Source organism: Mercenaria mercenaria, chromosome 6 (genome assembly GCF_021730395.1).
Source record: "Mercenaria mercenaria strain notata chromosome 6, MADL_Memer_1, whole genome shotgun sequence".
NCBI lineage: Eukaryota > Metazoa > Mollusca > Bivalvia > Venerida > Veneridae > Mercenaria > Mercenaria mercenaria.
The window spans coordinates 68,356,050-68,372,510 of NC_069366.1; the positions used below are offsets into that span (position 1 = coordinate 68,356,050).

Consider the following 16,461-nt stretch of genomic DNA (forward strand, 5'->3'; position numbering starts at 1 on the left):
CGGTCAGTGGCAAAACCACCACTGGGGAGTTTAAACCGGTTTATGGTGCACCTAACCTCACTCTTACCCCCACCATGTTCCAAAGTCATAACCTCTTTTCATAAAACGTTTAATTACTTTACTAAATACAAATGGAAAATTGCCATGACCCAAAATCTTACGAAGTTTGTAAACCACATCCCCATAAAAAGCGGGTTTTGATATACCTTCCCGCAGAAGTGATTTTAAATTGCTATTGTATTTTAAAACCAAATCTGAATTACGACAGTAAAATTTAGAAAAGTATTTACGTAATTTATAATAACGGTAGCCCTGCTGAAGAAGCTTATTTGTAATAAATAAGTTACGTTCATTGAAATCTTCAACATGACTACACGCTCTTGCAAATCGAATTAACTGAGAAATATATACCCTATAAGATGTAGCCTGGGGTACATCTCCATCCAAATGTGGGAAATTTACAATACTGAAATTAAAATCATCCCTCTTGTCATAAACTTTGGTATGTATGAAATGTTCGTAAATAGAGAGATGTAAATCTAGAAATGAAGTAGTATTTTCTGAGTTGTTAGTTTTATTTAACTGCAGCTCTCTGGGATATATATTTTCCACTAACTGATCAAAAAACGGATTATCCATATTAAGTATATCATCCAGATAGCGTGATTATTATTAAATGCAGTAATAATGTCTGCCTGTGTATCTTGAGAAAGGCTCAACATAAAATCTCTTTCATAACAATATAAAAACAGATCTGCAACAAGGGGTGCACAATTTGTTCCCATGGGAATACCAATTACTTGTCTGAAAATTGCATTCCCAAACCTGACGTAAATATTGTTCAATAAAGAGGAAAGGGCTTTACAAACTTCGTCACAGGTCCACATAGTAAAATTCTTTACAATGCAACTAGTAAAAATTGCTTTACCGAAGTTGCAAGCGAGGAAAGTAGCATTTTCTCTGGCAAAAGTTTTTTGAATAAGGGCAGTAAGTTTTTCCTTAATTAAGTTATGAGGTAAAGTCGTATAAAGAGTGGAAAGTCGCACCTAATTTATCATGTCTTGCGGTTAAAGATACTATCATATTCGTGTTTGATAATGGTGATTTATAAATAACCTAATAATATCTTACATAAATTAGAAAAATTAGAAACAGAAGTATGCCGCAGATTTTTTACGAAATTATCCCGTATTTTTGCGGTTTTCCGTCACATTTAACAGAAATTTTTTACTCATCGAAATATTTATTGTGTGATCTTAATAAACAGTACATCATTGAAACGATGATTAAGTTATATTTCGATCTTCTGAAATCGTTCAGCACGTCTTTTATGTCGTGTTATTGGTACTGTTTAGTTTCTCAACATGACCATTTCGTCCTGGGTGATTCCAATACTCCCGCTTTCATAGCCTTGGGTATTGTATAATCACCCCTTGGATATGGTGCCTGCTTTTTAATTTTGTCTTTTGACAGTTCCTGTGATACGCAAGCTCCATAACCTCAGATCCCCTTTCTAAATTCCAGTTTGTTTAGTTCTGCCCATTGTTTTCTCGTTTGGGGCAAACCCTTTACTTTATCTGGGGACAAAACGCCGCTCTTCATGGAACTATACGCCTCAACACGTGTATCATTGAAGGTTCCATGTTCACCGCCGTTTGATTACATCTGCGGATGCCTCTAAATTGCTTTTTGTAGTTTTAACATGTGTAAATGTTGAATTCTCAAACCGGGGCTAGAGGGCGAGGACGGTAGCTTCCACTACTCCATGAACAGGCTCAATCAAACCGAGCCTGCAACATTTTTGTTTTTGTCGTGTTGGGCGACCTGTTAAGTTTCCACATTTTTCTATTTTACTTTTCGATTTTTTCAACGGAAATTGCAATACAATTTGAAAAATTTAAAATGTACGTTAAAGTCGTTCGTAATTTGCTATGTCTCTTCCATTTGCGGTAAAAGATACTAGCAAATTGTCGAGGACCTATCCAGGAATTTAATTCAAGGTCACCAAACAGACTTAATACTCCTCGACTTCTCAAAGGCATTTGATAAGGTTAATCACCTAAAGTTACTATATAAGCTGCACCAACATGGCATTTAGGACTGCACACTGCAGTGGGTCAAATCATTTCTCATTGGTCGCCGTCAGTCCGTCTTAGTCAATGGTGATAAGTCGGATGAGGTCCCGGTCACATCTGGTGTCCGACAGGGCTCTGTCCTCGGCCCTCTTCTCTTTCTGCTATACATAAACGACCTGCCTGAAAATATAGTTTCACAGGTCCGGTTATTTGCTGATGATACTGTTGCTTATATCACAGTCAACAATGTTACACAACAACATACTCTGCAAGAGGACTTAGTCAGGTTACAACAATGGGAACACACATGGGACATGGAATTCAACCCATCCAAATGCACAGTGATTAATATTTCGAAGTTTAAACACCCCTACAAATCCACTTACATTTTACACGGGCAGACACTAGCAACCGTAAGTGATGCAAAATACCTTGGTGTTAGCATCACTTCAGATCTAAACTGGAACAAACACATAAACCAGATCACTTCAACAGCTAGTCAAACACTTAACTTCATTAAGCGCAATATTCCCTCCAAACAGCAAAATATTAGGGAGTTTGCCTACAAAGCCCTTGTTAGACCACAACTAGAGTACTGCAGCTCAGTGTGGAGTCCATATACACAGCACAACATACATAAAATCGAGATGGTCCAACACAGGACCGCTCGATGGGTCACCTGTGACTTCTCAAGTTACAGCAATGTCACACATATGTTAGAACAATTGGGGTGGCGTTCCCTTGCAAACAGAAGGAATGATGCTAGGCTACTGATGTTTTACAAGATTGTCCATGGACTGGTTGCAGTGCCAATACCATCTTATATTTTACCTCCCACCCGGCTCACTAGACATATGCATTCCCTATCATTTCGGCAAATTCAAACACCCTGTAATTATTACAAGTTCTCCTTCTATCCGGCTTCCATCATACTCTGGAATTCTTTGCCGGCTGACATTGCTCAGGCACCTACCCTGGACCAGTTTAGGCAAGGGGTAACCAAACTGGGCAAGGACTTCTGAGTGACCAGGCTGTTTTAATCCTTTTACTGTACATTTCGCCTTTTTACTAGCACTATCAGCTTTGTCTCAAATTCTCACAAATACATTATGTATTACTTTATTTCTCCTGTACATTCCTGCTTTTAAACTCTTATACACTGACGCGCACCTGCATAAAATACTCGCAAGGGTGTCATGCAGTATTTATAGATAGAAATTCGTGTTTGTCATTAATAGTGTTTAGTGTTATATACTTATACCTTACATTTACGTATTCAAAGAAAAGGTTTAAAAGAAAAATACCAGAAACAGAAGTATGCCGCTGATTTTTACGAAATCATCTCGTATTTTTTGGAGATTGTCCATTGAATTTAACAGAATATTGTTTTTAAACGCAATATTAATCGCATAATCTTAAGGAATAAAACATGATTGAAACAATGAAGTAATTTGGATTGCTTTTTATCATTATTTCAAATGGAAATTAAAATTAAATTTGAAATGTCTATAACTTATGTTGAATCGGACGAAATATTTGGAATAATTTATCAATATATCTCTTCCATCTGCACTTAGATATACCAGCAAATCAATGTTTGATTATGATGGATTTTAGATATCTAAATGTTCAGAAAAAAATTAAAAAGAAGTCTTAAAAAATATCAAACAGACTGAAAAGACAATTGAAATAATTCAAACATGAAAATGTAAAATAAAATTTTAATTGTCGAATTCCATATTTTTACCAAGAAAGCACGCACCTCCATTATTCAGTTTATGTCTAAAACAAATACAGTAAGTTTAAAAGTTTTGAGAATATTTCGCGAAATAACACCTTATCCGATGATGTTTGAGTTGCAAACTACAAGTTAAAAGTGGTATCTTATATTTTGTGCTTTTCTTGTGTGATGTGCGAACTATGTAAAACAATTATAGTTCCATAGGAGGCAATTTGGCTGTTCTTATTAACATACTAAAATAAAACTGGTTTGTTAAAGTGCCTTATCTGATCTTACAGAGATAATTAGAGAATTGATATTTGATATTATGCTTGTCGTAATTAAATGATTAGCACCCCGCTGTTAAATGGTCACATTTACTTGGTATTGTTTATACAATATTATCTGCTTTGTATTCATTATCTTGGAATTTGTTTTCCTTAACCAGTTCAAGTTGTAGAATAATTCACCAGTATTTACGTCCAAATGAAACTATTCCACAAGACGTATTACGATTTCCGGTCCTGGCTAACGTGATAACCTACCATTTGGCACCATACATGCGCCAATAAACAGTTCTTTTACATTTTATCTAAGTTTTACAATAAAAGATATATTCGAATCGAAATAATTTATAGCAAACATAGCTGTGTTCCAACACTTTTTATACACTAAAGCGGTTCTCCGTCAAGTGTAATAATTTCACGAGGGTGCACTTAAATGGAAATTTATGGGGAGTATAAAAATGGCAGATTAAAAATATGGTATATACACTTCATCTTTGAAAATATCGGGAGAGTTATTAAATACACGAGACATGAGTTATTCTGTTCAACAATCATTTGACAAAATTAACTTAACTGATAATCGATTTTTTTATATAGCAAATGTATATGAACTATTGTGTTTGTATCGTAAAGTTGGACTGTTCTTCATTTTGGGAATAATTTGGAGTACGTATTTAAATGATTACCGTACTTATCTTAAACCATATTTTCTTTTTAATTAAGGTAATATATCCCAAAGAGTGATTTCTTACTGAATAAAGTCAATGTTTGGAGTTTAGATGCGATATAATTATATCACAGTTTGGTTTGTCTCTTAAATAAATTTGAATATAACTTCTGTTTAAAATATTTAATTTATTTGTTACCAGAATTATATAACCTATGCAAGTTAACTTTGTAAGCAAAGCAATCATACATTGACGAAAAATACTCATATGTTACAGTTAAGTATTATGTTTTGTTGTATTACACTTGTTGAAGGTTTTATCGGCCGATAGTCAAAACTATTTGCCGAACCCGAAAGACCGATGTCTAATTGATTTGACTATTTACTAACAGGGGAATATCTGTCATAGATTACATTTTTGCCACTGCCAAATGTTTTTCGTATTTTTCAAATTTTGTAATCATTGAAACAGACCCATTATTTTCTGACGGACACGCCATTCTCCAATTAAGTATGTTACTTTCTGAACTAAGGGATGCAAATCAGTCTGAGTTCTCAAGCAATGAAAAAACAGCACATGTGTCGCATAAACCGCCGAAATGGTTAAATGCATTACAAAACGATTTTATAGCAAATATTAATCGTCAGAAATTGAGCGATATAGAATATTCATTGACCAATTTAGCTGTGAAACCGACCGCAACCAGTATTAATAAATTGTCGGAAATGATTGCGGATTTATTTAACAACTCCGCAGTCGCAACTTTTCCTAGTAATACGTCTAGTTCAAACTATTTCAATATTATATATAACGCACCGAAAATTAATAAAACTTTTTTCGGGCCTCAGTGCAAGAAAGCGAGGACGCTTTATCATATTGCACGTAGTAATAGCCCGGTTATAAGTCATTCGATCTTGCACTTTTTAGTAGATACAAGCCATGAACATAAAATGATTGAAGGTTATGTCAAATAGAAATCTGGATATGGAACACTGACTTTTCGCGCCTTCTCTTGTCAGGGGCAGACAACTCATATAAAGGATATTTTCAGTAAATTTCTTTTTAAATCGTTATATTCCGCTAAGTTTTTAATAAATCTTTAAGATTTTTTGCATTTAAGTGTTTTGTGTTAATATCTTTCTATTTATAGTATTAAAAGCAGGTTTACTCTCAAGTTTATTCATGCGCAACTACTTCCGTTATTTTGATAAAAATGCTCTAAGTAGTTATATTTTTTAATATATCCTGACAAAATTGTTATAAAATTTATCTTTATAGGAATGCAAAATTGAAATAATGTAAATAAATTATATGTTTGAGAAAAAGAAAGGAATATTCATTGTGGTTTTAAACAGATACCGGCCCTTCCTTTTTATCAAAATTATCGTAAAATGTTTGTTATGTAATACTCATTTTTCAATATAAAAGCCTTAAAACAACACATTGCATTTTTGTGACATTATCCGCGATCGAATATATCATTTACATGAGGAAGAATTGACCTCATGACTGATATTGCAGAAAATCGATATCAGGGGAGACAACAGCTATATGGTATTGGTAAGAGGTGACCGATATTGCGATGTTGATATTTATTGCCTCCGGGTATTGTCAACTTGATGTTTATTTCAATATCAAGTGTTATAAAACAGAAGGTTTTCCATAAGATAATTAAACAAGCTTAATTGAAATGTCACTTTAGTTACAAACTATGGAGAAGGGATTTTTTTTCAATAGAAATAAAACAAGTGATTTTTACCAAAAGAATATTTAATATGTAATTGTCTGAATCATAGATTATAAACATGTTATTTTATAATAATTAAATTTTAATACTCCATATAACACATCTGTCAGCAATAAAAACCATATTTTCATACATATTCTTATATAAGAAGAATGTATAAATCAACACTTAAATTGTACAAAATCTAAAATAGTGCTTTGCTCTATTGCTCATTTTAACATAAAAAGCTGCATACTTAGTATAAACTAACTGCAAGTCTGCAACTATTCAGATATCTAACATATTTACATTGTGTAAACTTTGACAAATATCATCGTTAAAAATTAATATTTTCTATCTATGAAACCTCATTGCAATATCAGTGCATACATATATTGTGTATTTCTTGACTATTACTGTTTTGACATATATACTGTTTCAGTAATTCTTAAGGTTTTTCTCGTTTCTAAGTTTTGTTTATATAGTACCTAATCCAATTTCTGTTTGATATCATTTACTGACGATTCATTAGCATCACACATAGAAATGACCGTTTTCTGATACGAACAGTCCGCTTCTGTAATGTCACATCCATTTTTAAGTCACAAAAATACATATATAAGTTTATTTTTTTTTTTTTAACAGTTGATCACCATCTATAACACAGGTATAGTAATTCTTAACATACTGGCAAAATAGGAAATTTTAATGAATCGGAAGTTATGGTATGTCTGTAAAATTTAAAAAAAAAATAGTGGCAATCAGCGTGGTACAGGTATTTTGCACAAAAAAAAATACCCGTGATTTATAACGCAATTGTAGCCTTATCAGTGTTGTAAACGTCTGTGTTTTTTAACGCTCCTTATTTAAAGGTGATTGGCAAATTTTATTACAGGTCCGATAAAAAAGGATTTACGCGTGTTGTATGTTTTATTACTTCTATAAACTATCATTCAATAAGATTACAGTACAGAAATGGTTTCATGTACAATTATCTTGAATTGAGCATGTACAATAAATTATGAAAGTAAGTAAATCACGAAGACTTTTATGATATGTGAAAAGATTATGAAACCATGTAAAATTTTCACGAAAACAAAAATAATTATAAAGTTACCGAAGTAAAAATCAATTCTGTTTTAAATGCAGAAACTTTATTTACATTGCAAAAACATAGTCAATACAAGAATGTGGTCGCAACGAAGACGCCATTTCACATAGGCATGTGCTATTTGATAACAGAACTGAAAGACTGCTGTCTGTTTTACCTTTTTGTACAGTAACCGATTAGAAAAAATACCGACAGTTTGCATTTATGATCCAAGGGCCGATAGAAAATATTTCTCTTTTAATGTTTAATTGGCAAAATTTGCATAATTGACACTGATATTTAAATGTATATGAAATAAGATGAGAACAATAACATATGAAGAAGAAATGGGCATCTCTTTCTTTTCAGAACCGAAATATTCATTGCAATATTTAATTGAATTTCATATGTTGTTAATTTGTGATATTAACAAAAAATGAATTACTCGCGGAGGAAAAATACATTAGATAAAACCTACACGAATAAAGCATTCAAACACAAATTAACTTAACTGATTTAATCATTACTTTAACCTTTTGATCACAATACCGCATGTTCACGCGGCATAATAATATGGTCTGCATATGACACTACAACAACAACTTCGCGCTGAAGTTAATTTTTCTTCCAAATTAGTGGAAATAAACCGTCTGAGAACGAATCAAATTTTTATTTCACAAAAATGAAATAAATATCATTCAAAAAATAAATTCAATGAGAGTAGGAAATTATTTGCACTGAAGCTTTCATATCAATGGTTTTATACAAAAAAATTGCTCTCAAGAAACGCATGTATGCGATTTTTACACATTTTATATGGAAAATAGAAGACAGAAATTGACGAAATGATGGCATTAAATATCATGCTGAGAACGAATCAAAAATAAAGATAAATAAATTTTATTTAAAAATACCATGTGATGAATCAAATGTTGAACTTTAGTAATCTTTTTGCACCTAAGGTTTCTTCTTTTTAATAATTTTGTTATTATCCTCGAGTGACCAGTTTCGACGCCCTTAAGGAATTATTTGTCACCTTAAAATGCTAATACCTACGGTGGTATGTTTAGGACATGTGTTATTTTTTTTAGGATTAAATTATCTCGTGCGCACGACATCTTATCTTGAGCGATCAACATCTTATTTCGTGCGCACGATATCTTATATCGAGCGATCAACATATTATCTCGTGCGCACAACATCTTATCTTGAGCGATCAACACCTAATCTCGAGCGATCAACATATTATCTTGAGCGATCAACATCTTATCTCGAGCGATCAACATCTTATTTCGTGCGCACGACGTCTTATCTTGAGCGATCAACATCTTATCTCGAGCGATCAACATATTATCTCGAGCGATCAACATATTATCTCGAGCGATCAACATATTATCTTGAGCGATCAACATATTATCTCGAGCGATCAACATATTATTTCGAGCGATCAACATATTATCTTGAGCGGTCAACATCTTATATCGAGCGATCAACATCTTATCTTGAGCGATCAACATCTTATCTTGAGCGATCAACATATTATCTTGAGCGATCTACATCTTATATTGAGCGATCAGCATATTATCTTGAGCGATCAACATCTTATCTCGAGCGATCAACATCTTATCTCGAGCGATCAACATTTATTTCGTGCCCACGACATCTTATCTTGAGCGATCAACATCTTATCTCGAGCGATCAACATATTATCTTGAGCGATCAACATATTATCTCGAGCGGTCAACATCTTATCTCGAGCGATCAACATATTATCTCGAGCGATCAACATCTTATCTCGAGCGATCAACATATTATCTTGAGCGATCAACATCTTATCTCGTGCGCACGACATCTTATTTATATATATTAAGGCCCTTTGTGTGTGCATTTAGGTCATCAGTAAAGCATACAAGTTTATCACATCAATTGGGAGAGCAATGCATATAATTGGTCATCCTACCTTCAAAATCAAATGAACATAACCAATGATGCATACTGCATGTTAGAACAGTAACAAATTTCAGTTCGACTGATTAATTCGCGCAGAAAAGTTGCATGTATGAATTAAGGGAAAACAAGGAAAATCGTTTAATATATGGGCGAAGTATGGACTCCCAGGAGGGACAGTTGATTTCCGTATTTCCCACTTCTGACTTCTAACTTTTGCACTTCTCACTTCCAATTTCTTTACTTCCTACTTCCTACTTCTAACTTCCGCACTTCTGACTTCTAACTTCCACACTTCTGACTTCCATCTTCCTGACTTTCGACTTCTGATTTCCAACTTCCACACTTCTTACTTACGACTTCTTGACTTCTTACTTCCTTCTTCTAACTCCCGCACTTCTGACTTCTAACTTCCGCACTTCTAACTTCCAGACTTTCTACTTCTGATTTCCAACTTCCACACTTCTTACTTCCGACTTTTTGACTTCTTACTTCCCTCTTCTAACTTCCGCACTTCTGACTTCTAACTTCCGCACTTCTGACTTCTAACTTCATGCCTTTCGACTTCTGATTTCCAACTTCCACACTTCTTACTTCCGACTTCTTGACTTCTTATTTTCAACTTCTATTTATCGCACTTCTGACTTCTAACTTCCACACTTCTGACTTCTAACTTCCTGACTTCCGACTTCAAACTTCCGCACTTCTGACTGCCAACTTTCCTTTTTTGGAAGTCGGACGTCAGAAGTGTGGAAGTTGGAAGTCGGAAGTATGAAGTCAGGAAGTTGGAAGTCAGAAGTGCGGAAGTTAGAAGTCAAAAGTGCGAAAGTTAGAAGAAGGAAGTAAGAAGTCTAGAAGTCGGAAGATGTCGTGCGCACGAGATAAGATGTTGATATCTCAAGATAATATGTTGATCGCTCAAGATAATATGTTGATCGCTCGAGATAAGATGTTGATCGCTCGAGATAATATGTTGATCGCTCAAAATAGTATGTTGATCGCTCGAGATAAGATGTTGATCGCTCAAGATAAGATGTCGTGCGCACGAAATAAGATGTTGATCGCTCAAGATAATATGTCGTGCGCACGAGATAAGATGTTGATTGATCGAGTGAATATGTTGATCGCTCAAGATAATATGTTGATCGCTCGAGATAAGATGTTGATCGCTCAAGATAATATGTTGATCGCTCGAGATAAGATGTTGATCGCTCGAGATACGATGTCGTGCGCAAGAAATAAGATGTTGATCTCTCGAGATAAGATGTTGATCGCTCAAGATAATATGTTGATCGCTCGAGATAATATGTTGATCGCTCAACATAAGATGTTGATCGCTCAAGATAAGATGTCGTGCGCACGAGATAAGATGTTGATCGCTCAAGATATTATGTTGATCGCTCAAGATAAGATTTTGATCGCTCAAGATAATATGTTGATCGCTCGAAATAAGATGTTGATCGCTCAAGATAAGATGTCGTGCGCACGAGATAAGATGTTGATCGCTCAAAATAATTTAATCCTAAAAAAATAATCGCATGTCCTAAACATACCACCGTACTACCGTAAATACCTTATCTCAATTGATAAATGTTTTATTTAGATTTAACAAACCATGCCATGCCTTTTTGTTTCCATTACGTGTGTTAGAGATTCACCTGGAGGGGATTACTTTTATTTACACTGTCCCGTGTCTTTGGGACATGGTGGGGGTAAGAGTGAGTTTGGGTGCGCACCATACACCGGTTTAAGTTACCCAGTGGTGTTTTTGCCACTGACCGTTCCAAGGCGGTGCCCCACTGTGTTCCTTTGTTTGTTCGTTTTGTCCTCGTGTGTTGACTTTGTGTGTGTATGTGTGTGCGTGTGTTTGTGGTGTGCACGTCTGCGTGCTGTAGGTTTCGTTTTGGGGAGGCTGCGATTTTGGTACGTGGCATTCCCTGTTTGATATTTGTCTTTGTTTTTTTTTTGTACTAAATAACGATTGTACAACCGAGCCAAATTTTCTATTTAATTTTCATTGAGCTGTCATATCCAGCCATGCATGAGAGCTGCCATATTTGTTTAGAGTGACCTGAAACGACGCCTCTGATTGGCTGCCTAATTATATCTTTATAACACACTGTTGGAACAAGTACAAGATAAATGTGATACTTACGCTAGCCACCAGTATCTGCAAACTGCCTCTACAATATGTAAACACATAGATAAATGGGTTTTTTATATTTTATTTCTATGTTTACCTCATAGTAACAACATAATTATAAAAGCATGTACATGAGAACTATGTCATCTTTATTTAGCCTACTTTAGCCATCTACTCTTCTGTAGTACAATGTTTACATAGAAAATCATCCCCCCTTCTAACAACTCTCACTGGGGTACAAAGCCTTAAATGAACCCAATGTTCACATTTTGTGCACTGTACCAACAAATATGAGTGAAGTATTCTGGCGGACCTCCTGTGGGGTAAACAAATTACATACACAGCACAGATCAGTGTCAGTGTCCTCATCAAGTGAGACGTCACTGTCAGCAGAAGTTGTTACTGGCCTTGTAGTCCCAGATGGTCCAGGTTGAGGTTCAGATTTAATTTTCCGACTCGGAGACGTGGACTTCTTGGCTTTGGCATTCTCATGCTCCTTAATCTGTTCTATCACCGGTTATTCTGTGATGGCCTTACCACTGACAACAGAACTAAGATACCGCCGTTTCTTAGTGGGAGGTTTCTTTGAAGTGATCTCAGCAGCCGTAGAACCAAAAAAACTGTGAAGGATCTTTTGAGGTAGTATGCTGGCTGTCTGAGCTCTTTGGAGTTGTTTCCTGCTGTAAGGCCTCAGACGGCTTGAAGTTGGATGGATCAACAACATTAGGGTTGTAAGGATAGATGCCTGTCTTCCGAAATGAAGCCTGTAAGTTGCTAGCTGACAGAGCCTTTGAATAAGCTGAGCATCCAAGTGAGCAGACATTGTAACGTATAATGCTCTGCCCACAGTGCTCGCGCATGAACTTGTGACACACAGCACTGTACACTCTCTCAAATGGTCCAAAACAACCCACATCAAGTGGCTGCAAAACATGACTGACTGGTATGTGCAGGAAGGATGAACAGTATCAAATTTTGTGTCTTAGCCCAGTCACTCAGGATCAAATAAATGTGAGACTTATGTCCATCATAGAGTACAGGATCTTCAACAGAACGTTCAGGTAAGTATTTTATCAAATGGTGTTCAATGTACCTTCTGAATACTGTGCTGTTACTCCATCCAGATTCTGTAACAGTTCCATTAGTCACTGCACTTCCATCCTCCAACAGATCCTTGAGAGAATTATTTAACAACGTTTCAGTTGGAAATATTTTATCGTTTATAAAGCAGATAGGTATATATCAAAAGATCTAACACTTCTTATTTTTATATACATCTTGCAATATTATTATGTTTGCAGCTGATATTTTAACACACACGTACATACATTTTTACATTACTGTTTTTAGATATGCTTTACATTTTTACATGGATGCTTTTAGATATGTTTTACATTATTCATAGTGTTCTTTACATTTTTACATGGATGTTTTTAGGTATGCTTTACATTTTTACATCAATGTTTAGGCTTTACAGTTGGCGTTTGCAATATGACTTCTTCTCGGCGATATATGACCATTTTGTGTCGATTCGCCGTAAAACCCAACTCACTCACTCACTCCAACAGATCCGGCCTCATCCTTGCACCAGGAAAAATGAAAAAAAGGTGGCACACTATAGCCCAGGGCATTACCACAGCCTATCACTGTCACAAGTGTCCTGGAAGCAGAGGTGACAGCTTGCTGTTTAAAGTTAAGACCTGTAACAACTGCAGGCGGGGTATGGGAAGTAGACAACCCCTTTTCATCAACATTGTAGATCCGTTCAGGTCTGTTCTTCAGACTGTACTTGTCCAAGATGGATCCAAGTTCTACATAATACTTTGTTACACAGTCCACAGTGGTTGCCTTAGGCCTCTGAATTTTCAACCCACGTGGTTTCAATACTTTGAGTTCTGACCAACGTGACATAAATCCACGGAACCACTTTAAAGGCCGAGATTGGTAGCCCTGGAGAACTTTCCTTCGATTGGCATCTATCATTAACTCCTGTTAGTTTCGGGTCATAAAATCCTTCATCTTGCAGCATTTTAGTCATTAGAATGTGCTCTCTGGAGCTAGCCACTGAATAACTATACCTGTATAAATTCTTGTGGTCATTCAGAGATTTTTGTGTGGAAACTGATTTAACTATCTGGGAACCTAACTGTGTAATTGTGCATTTACTGAATAGAATTGAATATACATTATTAAAATATTAATAATCCATGTGCATTGAGTGGCTGCTTTGGATACATTATTATATAATTTTATATGTTGGTAATGCATATTGTCTATTTGTATGCACCTTCGGGACTTTTCTCAAACATATAACCTAGACTAGCCACTAGACTATAATATTTTTCCCATCTCTTTCTTGACAGGTCTACATTTTGAGCCTAATATAACATCAGTACATTTTTTTGCAATAGAAATTTTTTCTATAGAAATAGATCAGTGAAAAAAAGTCCTCTTTTACACAAAATTGATTACCATCTAGTAGCAAGTCTATATCTTACCCGGGTAATAAGCTGACTGTAATAATCATACAGTTAACAGGTTCAAATATTAAACTTGGCAAATTATGCCAGTTATTAAAAGAGAGGACCAAATGGTCCTCGGTCCCTTACCCAGGGAAAGGGGGCAATATATGTCATTTCAGGAGCCATAAATCTGGTGGCAATGACCCGATATGACTGCTTCAAGAAGCAAACAAAGGTCTTATGGAGACAAGTTTGGTCAAAATCAAAATAACAAATAGACGTGCTATTGCGCACACAGAATTATTGTGTACAAACGGAAAACATGTGCAGATAACAGCTAAACACCATACAAAAAGCTGCACCTTTGGTCTGGTGAGCTAAAACATACATGTTTTGCAACTAACTCCGACCATATAGTGGTTCTAAACTTTGTATCGGCTATTAATGTTTTTAAACAATATCAGATTTATCGTGAGACCTGATAGTAAGTTGAATGCATTTAATCATTGTGAAAGGTAAGTTGGAAAATATTGATTTCTCACACTGGACCGTATTAAAAAGTGCCAAAACAAAGTACATTGTACATGAAACTAGAAACCTGTCCATGGGACACAGATGCCCCAACTACATGACAAAGGGCACAATTTTTTCCTAGGTCAGGGGCCATTACTCCTACAATACTGAATGAATCCGGATGCTAAACCCCAGGTGCACAACTGCACATGCTGACCAGCATTCCTGTAAACTTTGGTGACCCTTGGTCAAATACTTTTGGAGCTACGCGCGACACAACATTAAAATGACCAATTTTTAACTAAGTCAGGGGCCATAACTCCTACACGACTGAATAAATCCTGACGTGAAACCCCAGGTGCACAACTACACATGCTGACCAACATTCCTTTAAAGTTTAGTGCCTCTATGTCAAATACTTTTGGAGCTAGGCTCGACACAACAGACAGACGGAAGGACGGACGGACAAGGGCAAATCTATATGTCCCCCGCCCCCCACCCCCCCCCCATTCACCAAGTGGGGGCATAATAATATAACAGCAGCAATGAATACACAGAAAGATATAATTATGAAGATACTACAATGTTCAAGTCATCTTTGAAGTAGTAATTTTCTTCATCATAATGATCTACATCGCCGACGTTTTTATTGGATTGACCTGCATTATATACATCACAATAGTATCTATTATCATATCAACACTACAAATACTGTGTGCAATGTAAAATGCATATACCCATGTACATGTATAAAACATTCTATTTGTTTATAGTTATTTATTGGTCCCAAACTATTCTCTTTACCTGTAAACAAAGATTCAAGAAAAATCTTTGTGGTAATTAAACCATAATTTTCTGAGAGAATGTGTTACAGCATGAAGTCATGCTGTGGTCAGTTAAGGTCAGCAGGTAATTTCTTTACAATTAATGTCAATTACAGAATAGTTCTCCAGGGCTACCAATCTCCGCCTCCACTTTAATGAAAGCGGGTGCTCACTGTCCCGTTTGCCTAGGCATACAACATACTCACTTGCCATGTCCACAACTTCTGCTCTGCTATAGCCATATCCACACTCTGATATGAATTTCAGATTGTCCGCAAAATGGCACTCTTCCTCTTGGTAAAAATATTGGTGGTGGTCCATAATGTGTAGCTTCAGGGTCAACTCTGCCACTGAGCTTGTGTCTGAGAGAGGCCTCAGGTATGCCAAACTCCCTAGCTGTGGTTTTGATAAGGGCACCTGTCTGTCTGACCTTCTCTAATGCTGTTACCGTAGAGGTTGGGGAATAACATCTGTACTTCCTCAGTGGTACCTGAAATAAATAAATAATACTTACAATAATTCATCCCCAACCATAAACCATGTAACTACCAGGCATAAACATCCAATTAAATTTCAATTAACAGTATTCCACATATAACGCACTAAACAGAAATAACGCGTACCATGTACTCGAGGGTGAAAAAAATATAAAAATAGACTAGTTTGTCACATGACTGTCACGTGACCAAATAAACAAAACAATGAGCTTAGCAGACGGAGGTCATGGATTTTCCCACGCTCATTTTTGCAGAGAAAAACGCTTTAAAAGCTTAAGAAATTTTTGCATTAGTTAAAACAGGTAAAAATCTATTGGATAAGATCAAATATGATAATTCTTACCTTTGTATCCCAGACTTTCCACATAATTTTCGGAAGCGATAGTAATACGTGTGTACTATAGTAGTGTTATAGTAAGTGACATCATCGATGTCGCTTGGCGACTGAGAAGGAAAACAAAGATGGCGTCGAAATAGGTCATCGTCAAAACAGGACCCGCGACGAATTA

The 16,461-nt window shown here is 35.7% G+C and overlaps 1 protein-coding gene across 3 annotated transcripts in view; it reads left to right on the forward strand.

The window, feature by feature from the left end:
- LOC128557823 (DNA damage-regulated autophagy modulator protein 1-like) overlaps positions 1-16,461 on the forward strand; it is a 110,683-nt gene that overhangs the window by 58,775 nt on the left and 35,447 nt on the right. Inside the window, exon 1 of one of the 3 annotated variants that reach the window (XM_053546240.1) lies at positions 4,615-4,748. The exons of the other annotated variants lie outside the window; for them this stretch is intronic. The gene's annotated coding sequence lies outside the window, so the exon portion shown is untranslated. Of the gene's footprint in view, positions 1-4,614; positions 4,749-16,461 lie in introns of those variants that run through there. 3 annotated transcript variants of the gene reach the window in all.